At 37.3% G+C, this 13,267-nt stretch overlaps 1 long non-coding RNA gene across 3 annotated transcripts; it reads right to left on the minus strand.

Moving 5' to 3' along the window:
- Positions 1-7,719: 7,719 nt before the first annotated feature.
- LOC137009141 (uncharacterized) lies at positions 7,720-13,194 on the minus strand. Of its 3 annotated transcripts, none has more exons than XR_010892847.1 (8): positions 11,817-13,194; positions 11,068-11,123; positions 10,707-10,813; positions 10,381-10,498; positions 10,112-10,211; positions 9,837-9,990; positions 8,696-8,771; positions 7,720-8,436 (listed from the first exon to the last, which is right to left on the minus strand). It is a non-coding gene; the product is annotated as an uncharacterized lncRNA (long non-coding RNA). The 3 variants fall into 3 exon arrangements; XR_010892846.1 differs by lacking the exon at positions 10,381-10,498 and having other exon boundaries at positions 7,721-8,436; positions 11,817-11,956; positions 12,059-13,194; XR_010892845.1 differs by lacking the exon at positions 10,381-10,498 and having other exon boundaries at positions 7,723-8,436.
- Between the last annotated feature and the right edge of the window lie 73 nt (positions 13,195-13,267).

Here is a 13,267-nt window from a genome sequence, read left to right on the forward strand (position 1 = left end):
CGTTTTAAGTGCCTATTGCCCGCTGTGCACAGTTGCCCTGAAGCCACCGGGGTGGCGGTGCCACCGGGCTTGGGCCCGCCATCGCTGCTCGCAGCTATATTTTTTTATTTTTTTCCGTCTTCCGGGGCTTTTTGGGGGCCTTAATATGCTCAAAAACTCTTGAAAATTGGCACACACATTGGAATCCGCGGCCATTAGGACGCCGGAGAGGCTGGTGCCCGGGCGTGGCAGGGGGGCTCGACAGCGCCCCCTTGAAAAAAGTCTGAAAATTTGGTCCATATATTAAACTTGCTTGCATGTATTAGTATGAAACTCGGTACACATATAGACCTCATCGGGCCGAACAACTTTCGCGCTCTAAGTTAATCGCCACGCCAACAGGAAGTCAGCTATTAAGGGTTGTTTGAAAAACGCATGCTCTGGAATTTGATATACTCCTCCTAGACGATTAATCCGATCGCCACCAAACTCGGTCAGCATGAAGTCAAGACACTGATGATTAAAAATTGCCAGGGGATTTTTGATATCTCGAACGGTTTGGCCGTGGCGAGGCAACGAATTTATGGCGAGAAAAAGGAAACAGGAAATGTGTTATAACGTCTGCATACATATATTAATCTTTATGAAACTTCACGAGTGTGTTCGTTATAGGAGTCTGATCACATGGATGTGACTATTGTGAGTCAAAGTTATAGCGCCACCAACTGGCAGCAGGAAGTGTATCACTTTTTGAAATGCTTTGAGATCACCCTCTTATTTTTACCTGATTTGCTTCAAACTTCATCAGTGTAATGTCAATACACAGCAGATGTAGACCTATGACAGGATTTTTGATATTTGAAATATTGTTGCCATGGCAACAGGTCAAACTGTAATAATATTCTTGAGTGTTTTTGAGGCTCTTAACATGCTTCAAATTGCATGAAACTCGACACACACATCAATATTGTCAACCAGTAGACATGGACAAAGCCATAGAAATGGGCGTGGTGGAGGGGCTCAGTAGCGCCACCTTTTGACAAAAGTGGGGGTTAGTTTTTCCTACAGTCACCAAACTCGGTACACATATTGTTCTCATCAAGCCGGACAATTTTCTAATTTACATTCATTAGCTCCGACCAACAGGAAGTCGGCTATTTTTGTTTGAATGTTAATTTTTTGAAAAAACAGGCTATGAATTTTATACTACTACTCCTACAGGGTTTGTCCAATTTACACCAAGCTTTTTTTAACTTGTTGCTAACACATTGAAGTTGTTTAATTGCAAACGGATTTTGGATACCTCAAACGGTTTGGCCGTGGCGAGGCAACAAATTTATGGCGAGAAAAAGGAAACAGGAAATGTGTTATAACGTCTGCATACATATATTGATCTTTATGAAACTTCATGAGTGTGTTAGTTGTAGTAGTCTGATCACATGGATGTGACTATTGTGAGTCAAAGTTATAGCACCACCAACTGGCAGCAGGAAGTGTATCACTTTTTGAAATGTTTTGAGATCACCCTCTTATTTTTACCTGATTTGCTTCAAACTTCATCAGTGTAATGTCAATACACAGCAGATGTAGACCTATGACAGGATTTTTGATATTTGAAATATTGTTGCCATGGCAACAGGTCAAACTGTAATAATATTCTTGAGTGTTTTTGAGGCTCTTAACATGCTTCAAATTGCATGAAACTCGACACACACATCAATATTGTCAACCAGTAGACATGGACAAAGCCATAGAAATGGGCGTGGTGAAGGGGCTCAGTAGCGCCACCTTTTGTCAAAAGTGGGGGGGTTAGTTTTTCCTACAGTCACCAAACTCGGTACACATATTGTTCTCATCAAGCCGGACAATTTTCTAATTTATATTCATTAGCTCCGACCAACAGGAAGTCAGCTATTTTGGTTTGAATGTTAATTTTTTGAAAAAACAGGCTATGAATTTTATACTACTACTCCTACAGGGTTTATCCAATTTACACCAACCTTTTTTTAACTTGTTGCTAACACATTGAAGTTGTTTAATTGTAAACGGATTTTGGATATCTCAAACGGTTTGGCCGTGGCGAGGCAACGAATTTATGGCAAGAAAAGGGAAACAAAGTGTTATAACTTCTGCATACATTAATTGATTTTGATGAAACTTTGGCTTAGTCTTCGTTGTACAAGGCTGATCACATGGATTTGACTATTGTGATTCAAAGTCATAGCGCCACCAACTGGAAGCAGAAAATGTGTCACTTTCAGCATACATTGAGATCACCCTCTTATTTTTACCTGATTTGCTTCAAAATTCATCAGAATAATGTTAAAACTTGGCACATGTAATCCTTTGAAAATGGGCAGGGAGGAGGGGCTCTATAACGGCACCTTGTAGTGCAGTAAATGTGGAGTGAATTTGACATAGTCCTTTGATGTTTAACCGTTTTAAGTGCCTATTGCCCGCTGTGCACAGTTGCCCTGAAGCCACCGGGGTGGCGGTGCCACCGGGCTTGGGCCCGCCATCGCTGCTCGCAGCTATATTTATTATTAGGGCCCAAGCGAATTAAGCGCGCAGGGCCCTCTTGTTCTTCTAAGGATTATTATTATTAGGGCCCAAGCGAATTAAGCGCGCAGGGCCCTCTTGTTCTTCTAAGGATTATTATTATTACAGTTGCCCTGAAGCCACCGGGGTGGCGGTGCCACCGGGCTTGGGCCCGCCATTGCTGCTCGCAGCTATATTTTTTTAAATTTTTTTTCCGTCTTCCGGGGCTTTTTGGGGGCCTTAACATGCTCAAAAACTCTTGAAAATTGGCACACACATTGGAAACCGCGGCCATTAGGATGCCCCAGAGGCTGGTATCCGGGCGTGGCAGGGGGCCTCGACAGCGCCCCCTTGAAAAAAGTCTGAAAATTTGGTCCATATATTAAACACGCTTGCACGTATTAGTATGAAACTCGGTACACATATAGACCTCATCGGGCCGAACAACTTTCGTGCTCTAAGTTAAACGCCACGCCAACAGGAAGTCAGCTATTAAGGGTTGTTTGAAAAACGCATGCTCTGGAATTTGATATACTCCTCCTAGACGATTAATCCGATCGCCACCAAACTCGGTCAGCATGAAGTCAAGACATTGAAGATTAAAAATTGCCAGCGGATTTTTGATATCTCGAACGGTTTGGCCGTGGCGAGGCAACGAATTTATGGCGAGAAAAAGGAAACAGGAAATGTGTTATAACGTCTGCATACATATATTGATCTTTATGAAACTTCACGAGTGTGTTAGTTGTAGTAGTCTGATCACATGGATGTGACTATTGTGAGTCAAAGTTATAGCGCCACCAACTGGCAGCAGGAAGTGTATCACTTTTTGAAATGCTTTGAGATCACCCTCTTATTTTTACCTGATTTGCTTCAAACTTCATTAATGTAATGGCAATACACAGCAGATGTAGACCTATGACAGGATTTTTGATATTTGAAATATTGTTGCCATGGCAACAGGTCAAACTGTAATAATATTCTTGAGTGTTTTTGAGGCTCTTAACATGCTTCAAATTGCATGAAACTCGACACACACATCAATATTGTCAACCAGTAGACATGGACAAAGCCATAGAAATGGGCGTGGTGAAGGGGCTCAGTAGCGCCACCTTTTGTCAAAAGTGGGGGTGTTAGTTTTTCCTACAGTCACCAAACTCGGTACACATATTGTTCTCATCAAGCTGGACAATTTTCTAATTTACATTCATTAGCTCCAACCAACAGGAAGTCGGCTATTTTTGTTTGAATGTTAATTTTTTTAAAAGACAGGCTATGAATTTTATACTACTACTCCTACAGGGTTTATCCAATTTACACCAAGCTTTTTTTAACTTGTTGCTAACACATTGAAGTTGTTTAATTGCAAACGGATTTTGGATACCTCAAACGGTTTGGCCGTGGCGAGGCAACGAATTTATGACAAGAAAAGGGAAACAAAGTGTTATAACTTCTGCATACATTAATTGATTTTGATGAACCTTTGGCTTAGTCTTCGTTGTACAAGGCTGATCACATGGATGTGACTATTGTGATTCAAAGTCATAGCGCCACCAACTGGAAGCAGAAAATGTGTCACTTTCAGCATACATTGAGATCACCCTCTTATTTTTACCTGATTTGCTTCAAAATTCATCAGAATAATGTTAAAACTTGGCACATGTAATCCTTTGAAAATGGGCAGGGAGGAGGGGCTCTATAGCGGCACCTTGTAGTGCAGTAAATGTGGAGTGAATTTGACATAGTCCTTTGATGTTTAACCATTTTAAGTGCCTATTGCCCGCTGTGCACAGTTGCCCTGAAGCCACCGGGATGGCGGTGCCACCGGGCTTGGGCCCGCCATCGCTGCTCGCAGCTATATTTTTTTTAATTTTTTTTCCGTCTTCCGGGGCTTTTTGGGGGCCTTAACATGCTCAAAAACTCTTGAAAATTGACACACACATTGGAATCCGCGGCCATTAGGATGCCCCAGAGGCTGGTATCCGGGCGTGGCAGGGGGCCTCGACAGCGCCCCCTTGAAAAAAGTCCGAAAACTTTGTCCATATATTGAACACACTTGCATGTATTAGTATGAAACTCGGTACACATATAGACCTCATCGGGCCGAACAACTTTCGTGCTCTAAGTTAAACGCCACACCAACAGGAAGTCAGCTATTAAGGGTTGTTTGAAAAACACATGCTCTGGAATTTGATATACTCCTCCTAGGTGATTAATCCGATCGCTACCAAACTCGGTCAGCATGAAGTCAAGACATTGATGATTAAAAATTGCCAGCGGATTTTTGATATCTCGAACGGTTTGGCCGTGGCGAGGCAACGAATTTATGGCGAGAAAAAGGAAACAGGAAATGTGTTATAACGTCTGCATACATATATTGATCTTTATGAAACTTCACGAGTGTGTTGGTTGTAGTAGTCTGATCACATGTATGTGACTATTGTGAGTCAAAGTTATAGCGCCACCAACTGGCAGCAGGAAGTGTATCACTTTTTGAAATGCTTTAAAGATCACCCTCTTATTTTTACCTGATTTGCTTCAAACTTCATTAATGTAATGGCAATACACAGCAGATGTAGACCTATGACAGGATTTTTGATATTTAAAATATTGTTGCCATGGCAACAGGTCAAACTGTAATAATATTCTTGAGTGTTTTTGAGGCTCTTAACATGCTTCAAATTGCATGAAACTCGACACACACATCAATATTGTCAACCAGTAGACATGGACAAAGCCATAGAAATGGGCGTGGTGAAGGGGCTCAGTAGCGCCACCTTTTGTCAAAAGTGGGGGGGTTAGTTTTTCCTACAGTCACCAAACTCGGTACACATATTGTTCTCATCAAGCCGGACAATTTTCTAATTTACATTCTCTAGCTCCGACCAACAGGAAGTTGGCTATTTTTGTTTGAATGTTAATTTTTTGAAAAAACAGGCTATGAATTTTATACTACTACTCCTACAGGGTTTATCCAATTTACACCAAGCTTTTTTTAACTTGTTGCTAACACATTGAAGTTGTTTAATTGCAAACAGATTTTGGATATCTCAAACGGTTTGGCCATGGCGAGGCAACAAATTTATGGCGAGAAAAAGGAAACAGGAAATGTGTTATAACGTCTGCATACATATATTAATCTTTATGAAACTTCACGAGTGTGTTAGTTGTAGTAGTCTGATCACATGGATGTAACTATTGTGAGTCAAAGTTATAGCGCCACCAAATGGCAGCAAGAAGTGTATCACTTTTAAAATGCTTTGAGATCACCCTCTTATTTTTACCTGATTTGCTTCAAACTTCATCAGTGTAATGTCAATACACAGCAGATGTAGACCTATGACAGGATTTTTGATATTTGAAATTTCGTTGCCATGGCGACAGGTCAAACTGTAATAATATTCTTGAGTGTTTTTGAGGCTCTTAACATGCTTCAATTTGCATGAAACTCGACACACACATCAATATTGTCAACCAGTAGACATGGACAAAGCCATAGAAATGGGCGTGGTGGAGGGGCTCAGTAGCGCCACCTTTTGACAAAAGTGGGGGGGTTAGTTTTTCCTACAGTCACCAAACTCGGTACATATATTGATCTCATCAAGCCGGACAATTTTCTAATTTACATTCATTAGCTCCGACCAACAGGAAGTCGGCTATTTTTGTTTGAATGTTAATTTTTTTAAAAAACAGGCTATGAATTTTATACTACTACTCCTACAGAGTTTATCCAATTTACACCAAGCTTTTTTTAACTTGTTGCTAACACATTGAAGTTGTTTAATTGCAAACGGATTTTGGATATCTCAAACGGTTTGGCCGTGGCGAGGCAACGAATTTATGGCAAGAAAAGGGAAACAAAGTGTTATAACTTCTGCATACATTAATTGATTTTGATGAAACTTTGGCTTAGTCTTCGTTGTACAAGGCTGATCACATGGATTTGACTATTGTGATTCAAAGTCATAGCGCCACCAACTGGAAGCAGAAAATGTGTCACTTTCAGCATACATTGAGATCACCCTCTTATTTTTACCTGATTTGCTTCAAAATTCATCAGAATAATGTTAAAACTTGGCACATGTAATCCTTTGAAAATGGGCAGGGAGGAGGGGCTCTATAGCGGCACCTTGTAGTGCAGTAAATGTGGAGTGAATTTGACATAGTCCTTTGATGTTTAACCGTTTTAAGTGCCTATTGCCCGCTGTGCACAGTTGCCCTGAAGCCACCGGGGTGGCGGTGCCACCGGGCTTGGGCCCGCCATCGCTGCTCGCAGCTATATTATATAATTGAATTTTAATGTGAACAAAACAACATACATGCAAGTGTATATATAATCATACATGTCAGGGGTAAATAAATGCATGAGAAAGAAAGAAAGAAAGAAAGAAAGAAAGAAAGAAAGAAAGAAAGAAAGAAAGAAAGAAAGAAAGAAAGAAAGAAAGAAAGAAAGAAAGAAAGAAAGAAAGAAAGAAAGAAAGAAAGAAAGAAAGAAAGAAAGAAAGAAAGAAAGAAAGAAAGAAAGAAAGAAAGAAAGAAAGAAAGAAAAGTAAATAGCCTATTCAAATAAAAAGAAAGTAATTTCACAGAAACATCTTGTAGCTATTAAAAACAGTTGTATTGTTTTCAATGGTTTTAAGTTTTTGCTTTTGGATATTAAATTGATCAAAATTTGGCATTTTTTTAAAACATTGGACTTTAGTAACAGGCAATTACAATAATTTTATTTGTGATGCAATACTTATGAGGTGTCATCCAAATTTTACTCCAATCAAAATGTTTTTTTAAAATAGAGAATTCCAGTCAGTAGTAACAGCAAGTATACCTTTACATTGAAGAAGGGAACAGAAGAAAATATCATTACATCCAGAACTTGAAAGCCCATGAAAGTAATGCTTGTTTGTAAAAACTTGCAAGTTTCATGGGTATTTTATTAATGTCTGTCACATTTTAAAACTCAATACCACCTAGTACTGAAATACAAAGTTAGGTACTGTAGCCTATACCATACTTTATTTTTTAAATAATTGTGGAGACATTTAATTTTAAATATGTTAGAGGTCTTGAAATCCAAACATTCAATCCTCCCTCAATTTTTGAACGACAAATATTTTCTAATATAGCGTGATTTGTTCTTCCAAATAAACATAAAAGGTTTGGTGTCTTATCACTTAAATTGGTGAGGGAGGCTACCCACATGGAAAAAACCTATATAAATATATATGTTTCAATATAGGTTTTGATATAGGTTTTGCATATATGTGACCTATATAAAATTGGCCGTTTTCCTATATTATAGGTACATATATGCACATATATATATGCACCTATATGTTCACCTATAATAGTAAAATTAAAATCCATAGCTGCTAGGCAACATAAATAAAAGTCCAAAATGTAGAAATGTACATTATTTATTTACCCAAGATCAATCAAATAGTACAAAACAAAAAATATAGTACAAGAACAAAAATATAGTACAAGAACAAAAATATAGTACAAGAACAAAAATAAGACAAAAAACCTGCTAGGCAACATAAAAGTCCAAAATATAGAAACTAACATTTTTGTAAGTCCTTCATGATTTCAAAAACAATATAGAAACTGAAACTAAAACCATAAGAAAGGGAGCAACAGAGAATATTGACTCTGAAATTCTACTCACAGATTGCATCCTTCAATTTCAAAACAACACACTTCAAAAAGGTCAGTGTCTTTTTCAGTCCTTTAGGATACTGGATTGGATTCGATTCCAAATGCAAAATATACACATAGGAGGAGGTCCAGTGCCATCAAGATGTCCTCACTGGCCATCCAACGTGAACAAAATGTGGTCATACTGCATGAGATGATCCTCCCGCAGGCTTTAGGCACTATCTTAGGTGTTGGGATGACAGGAGGGTTGGTCTGAGCATGGCCCTGGAGAAGAGGGGATAATAGCATTAACCATCTTCACATATTTATTTGAAAGGCAAACCTTATAAGCTAAATTAATTTCAACTACTGTCATATACAACTGTTCAAATACTTTTGGCCATTAACTGAAAATGAATGTAATTTTCTCTTCACACTGAGAGAATAATTTGTGTATTATCATTTGTATAGCAAAATGTGCAATAAGTGTCGTGCTTTGATTAGATTGTGTTTCACACACTGTAGTCAACTGTTCATGGCTCACCTCAATGTCAAACAGCAACCCCAGGTCCACCTTGAACAGTGCAGGCAAGAGGAGAACAGCTGCTTCCAACTGTGGCCTTTAAACAAAATAACATCATTAGGTTAACATAACATGGGGGATGCTTTTACCCAATACTTTTTTGTTTTGTTTTTTAAACATTCATTACTGTGTGTAAAGCCCAAAGTATACTTCGTATTTTATGCATATGCTTTTTCTGAACTCAAAACAAATTAAGATCTTTTTGATGAAGTCTGAGAGGTTTCTGTCCCTCCAATGATGAGGGTGAGTAATTAATGACAGAATTTCCATTTTTGGGTAAACTAATCCTTTAAAGGTGATTACCCTTGCACAAATCAAAGCAATTCTCAAACAACACAACTGGGTATTCATACAACTTCACATTTGTACGAGACATACACTAGAGCTGCAGGATTCTGGATGAAATGAGAATCATGATTTTTTGGTTGCAAATAGAGATCGCAATTCTCCCACGATTCTAAATAGACAACTAAAAATAACATTTAATTTACTAGTTCTAGCAAAATATTAATTGCTGGAAAATGTTTAATTTGAATGAATTATTTTTAAAAAATGGTTTTGAATATATTAATAGCTCATTAATAAATACTTGTTTCACTACTGGATGAATCAGGGTTTAACCTTAACCAATCTATTGAATGAATGATTCAATGACAACGTCACTGATTGCCACCTAGTGGCTTAACAAGGTAATTTATATACAACAGTTATTTAAGCATCAAGTTAGTTTCGATTTGCTCTATTTTGATCGCTATCTAATGTCCAGTGATTATATCCTAACTGTAAATTTTTATCTTATTACTTCTGTGATAATTTTAATATTTGTAAAAGAAATCAAATAAACAAATCCTTGAATAACTACAGTGTGGTTCAAAACTGCTGTTTATGGATCAGTAGCAGCATGAATACCGAATGTTCCGGTAGGATTTTTGTCAAAGGTTTAATAGACGCAGGCGAATCGTTGTCAATAATAAAGTAGGATCACGTGGGTGTTTGAATCGAGATTGTTATCTTTTTACGATAAATTGTGCAGCTCTAAAACATACATACAAAGTAAATCAAAGGGGTTTTGGACAAGCCAGGTTGATGATGTATATCATACCTAGAAGCAGGGCACAAGCTGATGTAACTGAAGTAAGTTGATTCAAAACTTTAACTCCCTCAATGTCAGCAGATGGTTCATGAAGTTCTCCCCCTCCTTCCAAATAATGAACATCGCCATGGTGAGCTGCTCCTCAATCATCTGTCGGGTTATCCTAAAATAGTGAACATAAAAAAATAATAATAATAATTTGGTCACCTTTTGCTAGCATAACTACAAAATACACAAATTTAGACTTATTTTTCTGAAAATAAACCAAAATAGAATATTCTTACGTTCAACTCAGAAAGTACTCCTTGATGAGGTCTTCAGGACTTTCTCTCAGGAAAAAGATAAGGGCCCTCAGGACACACTTCACAGATGAATGTTTTCAGTCTGTGATAAAGCAATTGTGATTATTTTTCTTATTTAAAAAAAAAGCACAATAATCTGTAATAGGGAATCAATTTTTTGCAGATATGCAATAGCAAAAGACAAGAAAATATAAAAATAATTTGTATTAATGACTGGCCAAATTTGCAATTAATATATTTATGGACAATACCAGCAAAACTTGTGTCGTTGAGGGATCCCAAAAAATAAATAAATAAAAAAAAAGGAGCTAAAAAAAAAATCCATTCTTTATTTTCCAATGCGTTTCAGCACACAGGCCTTCGTCAGTGCTAAAATATTACAGATTTGCAATTAAGAAATGCATCTGAATGAGTCATTGGTTTCATTTAAAATTATGAATTTATAATACATAATTATAAGTCTGAAAATAAAACATGCATCAATTAATAAATTAGCTTTATACCCCAATATATTTAATCATTCTTGATTATAGGGATATTTCACCGAAAAATGAAAGCTAGCTGTTAATTTACTTACCATCAGGCCATCCAAGTTGACTTTTTTATTTCTTCAGTAGAACAGTAAATATTTTTAGCTGGAACTGTGATCTTCTGTGATTAATGTAATGTCAATGGCTACTGTCACTGTGAGAATAAAAAAATAAATAAATACAAAATTAATACAAAACAACAAGAAAAAAAAGTCACATGCATTTGAGATGGCATAAGAGGGAGTTGATGAATGTTTTGGAATGGATAATTCTTAGTCTAAAGTTTGTTAATGAGGATAACATTCAATTCAATAGACAGCATTAGATGGATTTTATTCAAACATGTCCAACATTGGTAATTCATATTATCTATTAACAATTATAGCCGTTTTTATAGAAATTACTTACCATGTAAAGTTATTGCAAAGTGTCCTTAGTCGTCAAACATTGAAGAGTTTTAGATCCTAAAAGGGGGAGGGGAATCAGTGTTTATAAATGAAAAAAAAAAAAACGTGTTTGCTGCATTAATTAGTTGTGTAAATACGCAACCATTTCATTCTACTAAAAAAACAGGATAAAAAAAAACACCTCGCGCTAGTCAAATGAAATAAGCCTTAACTATGTCTTTACTCACAGACTTTCTTCGTCATTTTGGTCGAACAAATAGATCAATAAATCAGAGCTAACGTGAAAAAGACAAAAGAACTGACAAACATTAATTTAAAAACCTAAACTCAATAATTGTAATGCGAGGATCCCCTCAGCCTCGACTCGAGCGTCTCTCCCGCTCCCCACGCACTTCCTGCCCGCAGCATTTCAAATAGTACACGCTACATACACGGTAGAGATGTTTCTTTTAAAAAATATTTAGAGACATACTTACATGGTCCAAACTGAATACATTTCTTTATAATAAAACGAGTAATCCAACATCTTGTATATAATAGAAAAGTTGAAATCGTAACTAACCGACTTTTTGAATTTGCGCGGCCTGCAGTAACGTTATACTGCTGGCCGCGCCAATTAAAAAATTCGGTTAGATACGATTTCGTTAGTATTCATGTTCACAAACAACGTTAATTAACTCATAAACAGCTTAAAACACATGTTCAACCTTTGCATTATCGAGTATATTAATTAAAACATTTCCAACCTACCTTAATTCATCCAAGTCCAGGGGAAATTAATGGCGATCGAGCAGAAAACTCGAGAAAGGCCAAATACTCGTGAGTCATGACGTCAAAAAAAAAAAAAAAAACGTCTGTCACGGGGTCCTTAAAGAGAAATTATCCTTTGGCTGAAAGTGAGGTATTTGAGTAACTTAGTTGAGTGTACAATATTGAGAGCAATTCGCAGAAAGAAGTAATTAGACTCAAATAGTTATAGCAATCCAACTTACACCCATATTCACTTTTACAGAGGGCTTGGGCCTTGGGGACAAAAAGGTTGAGAACCAGGTTATGTTTAGAAAATACACTGTAATTTAATGTTGTTTTTAATCCTTTCCCCACCTAAACTAAGAGAATAGAGTTAGAGAACCTTTAAAGAACTATACAGAGGCTTAACGGGTTCTTTTTATGGCAGTGGTGCTATATAGCACCTTAACCACAGCAAGGAACTGCTGAAGAACCATACAGGGGCTTTACAGGTTTATTATAAGGTAGTGGTGCTATATAGCACCTTAACCACCCCAAAGAACCGCTGAACCAATTTTTTTAGAGTGTAGTTAAATTCCATAACATGTCAATTATATGTGATACCAATTTCACGTGTTCGCACATACATAAGTTCTTGCATCATTTTTTTTTCATTAATTCTTAGTTTTTGCCTTGATAATAGAAAATATGAGCTATGACAGTCAAAAATGAGATATGAGCTATATACACTGCATATAGGTTTCATATATGCGCATATATCCACACATAGGTTCTTTCCATGTGGGTATAACACTGGAGCAGCATAAACCAACCTAGATAAATCCTCAGCTTTAACTAATAACACACGACCATGTCTCTCGTCAGCCAAGAATTCAATTTCTTTTCTAATGATTTAATGGTACGATTGAAGTTTAATCTTGATACCCAGATATTTAACAACTTCTTTCAGGAATATTCTATATACATTTAAACAAACTGACCACCAACTGCAGCTTTCAGACGCCATATTTATTTTTTAGCTCAACAGTGGCGCACAGTTTAATAAGATATCGGGCGGCGAAAGATATATCTATTCTGCCTTCACAAACCGATCAGGGGTGCGTTTCCCGAAAGCATCGTTAACCAACTATGGTCGTAAGTCCCACTGAACTCTATTGGTAACGACGGAACTTGCGACCATGGGAAACGCACCCCAGATGACGAGGTATCTCAGTAGACAGAATGTAACACGAAGACTGAATGGACGTGCTGTTGCCTCCCTACCAGTACCTCCGCATTTCTGCGAAGGCAGCATTTTATTTGTGATTGGTCCATCTTGACAGCGCGAAGAAAAGTAATCCGTACCACGTGACATCGAAACTGCTGCACTGAGTCAAAGTAATAATTAATCCACGATAAATAATAACCCGAATAATGACACTGAAAAACGTTAACAGCTACTGAACTGGAAA

The sequence above is a fragment of the Chanodichthys erythropterus genome, chromosome 20 (genome assembly GCF_024489055.1).
Source record: "Chanodichthys erythropterus isolate Z2021 chromosome 20, ASM2448905v1, whole genome shotgun sequence".
Taxonomy (NCBI): Eukaryota; Metazoa; Chordata; class Actinopteri; order Cypriniformes; family Xenocyprididae; genus Chanodichthys; species Chanodichthys erythropterus.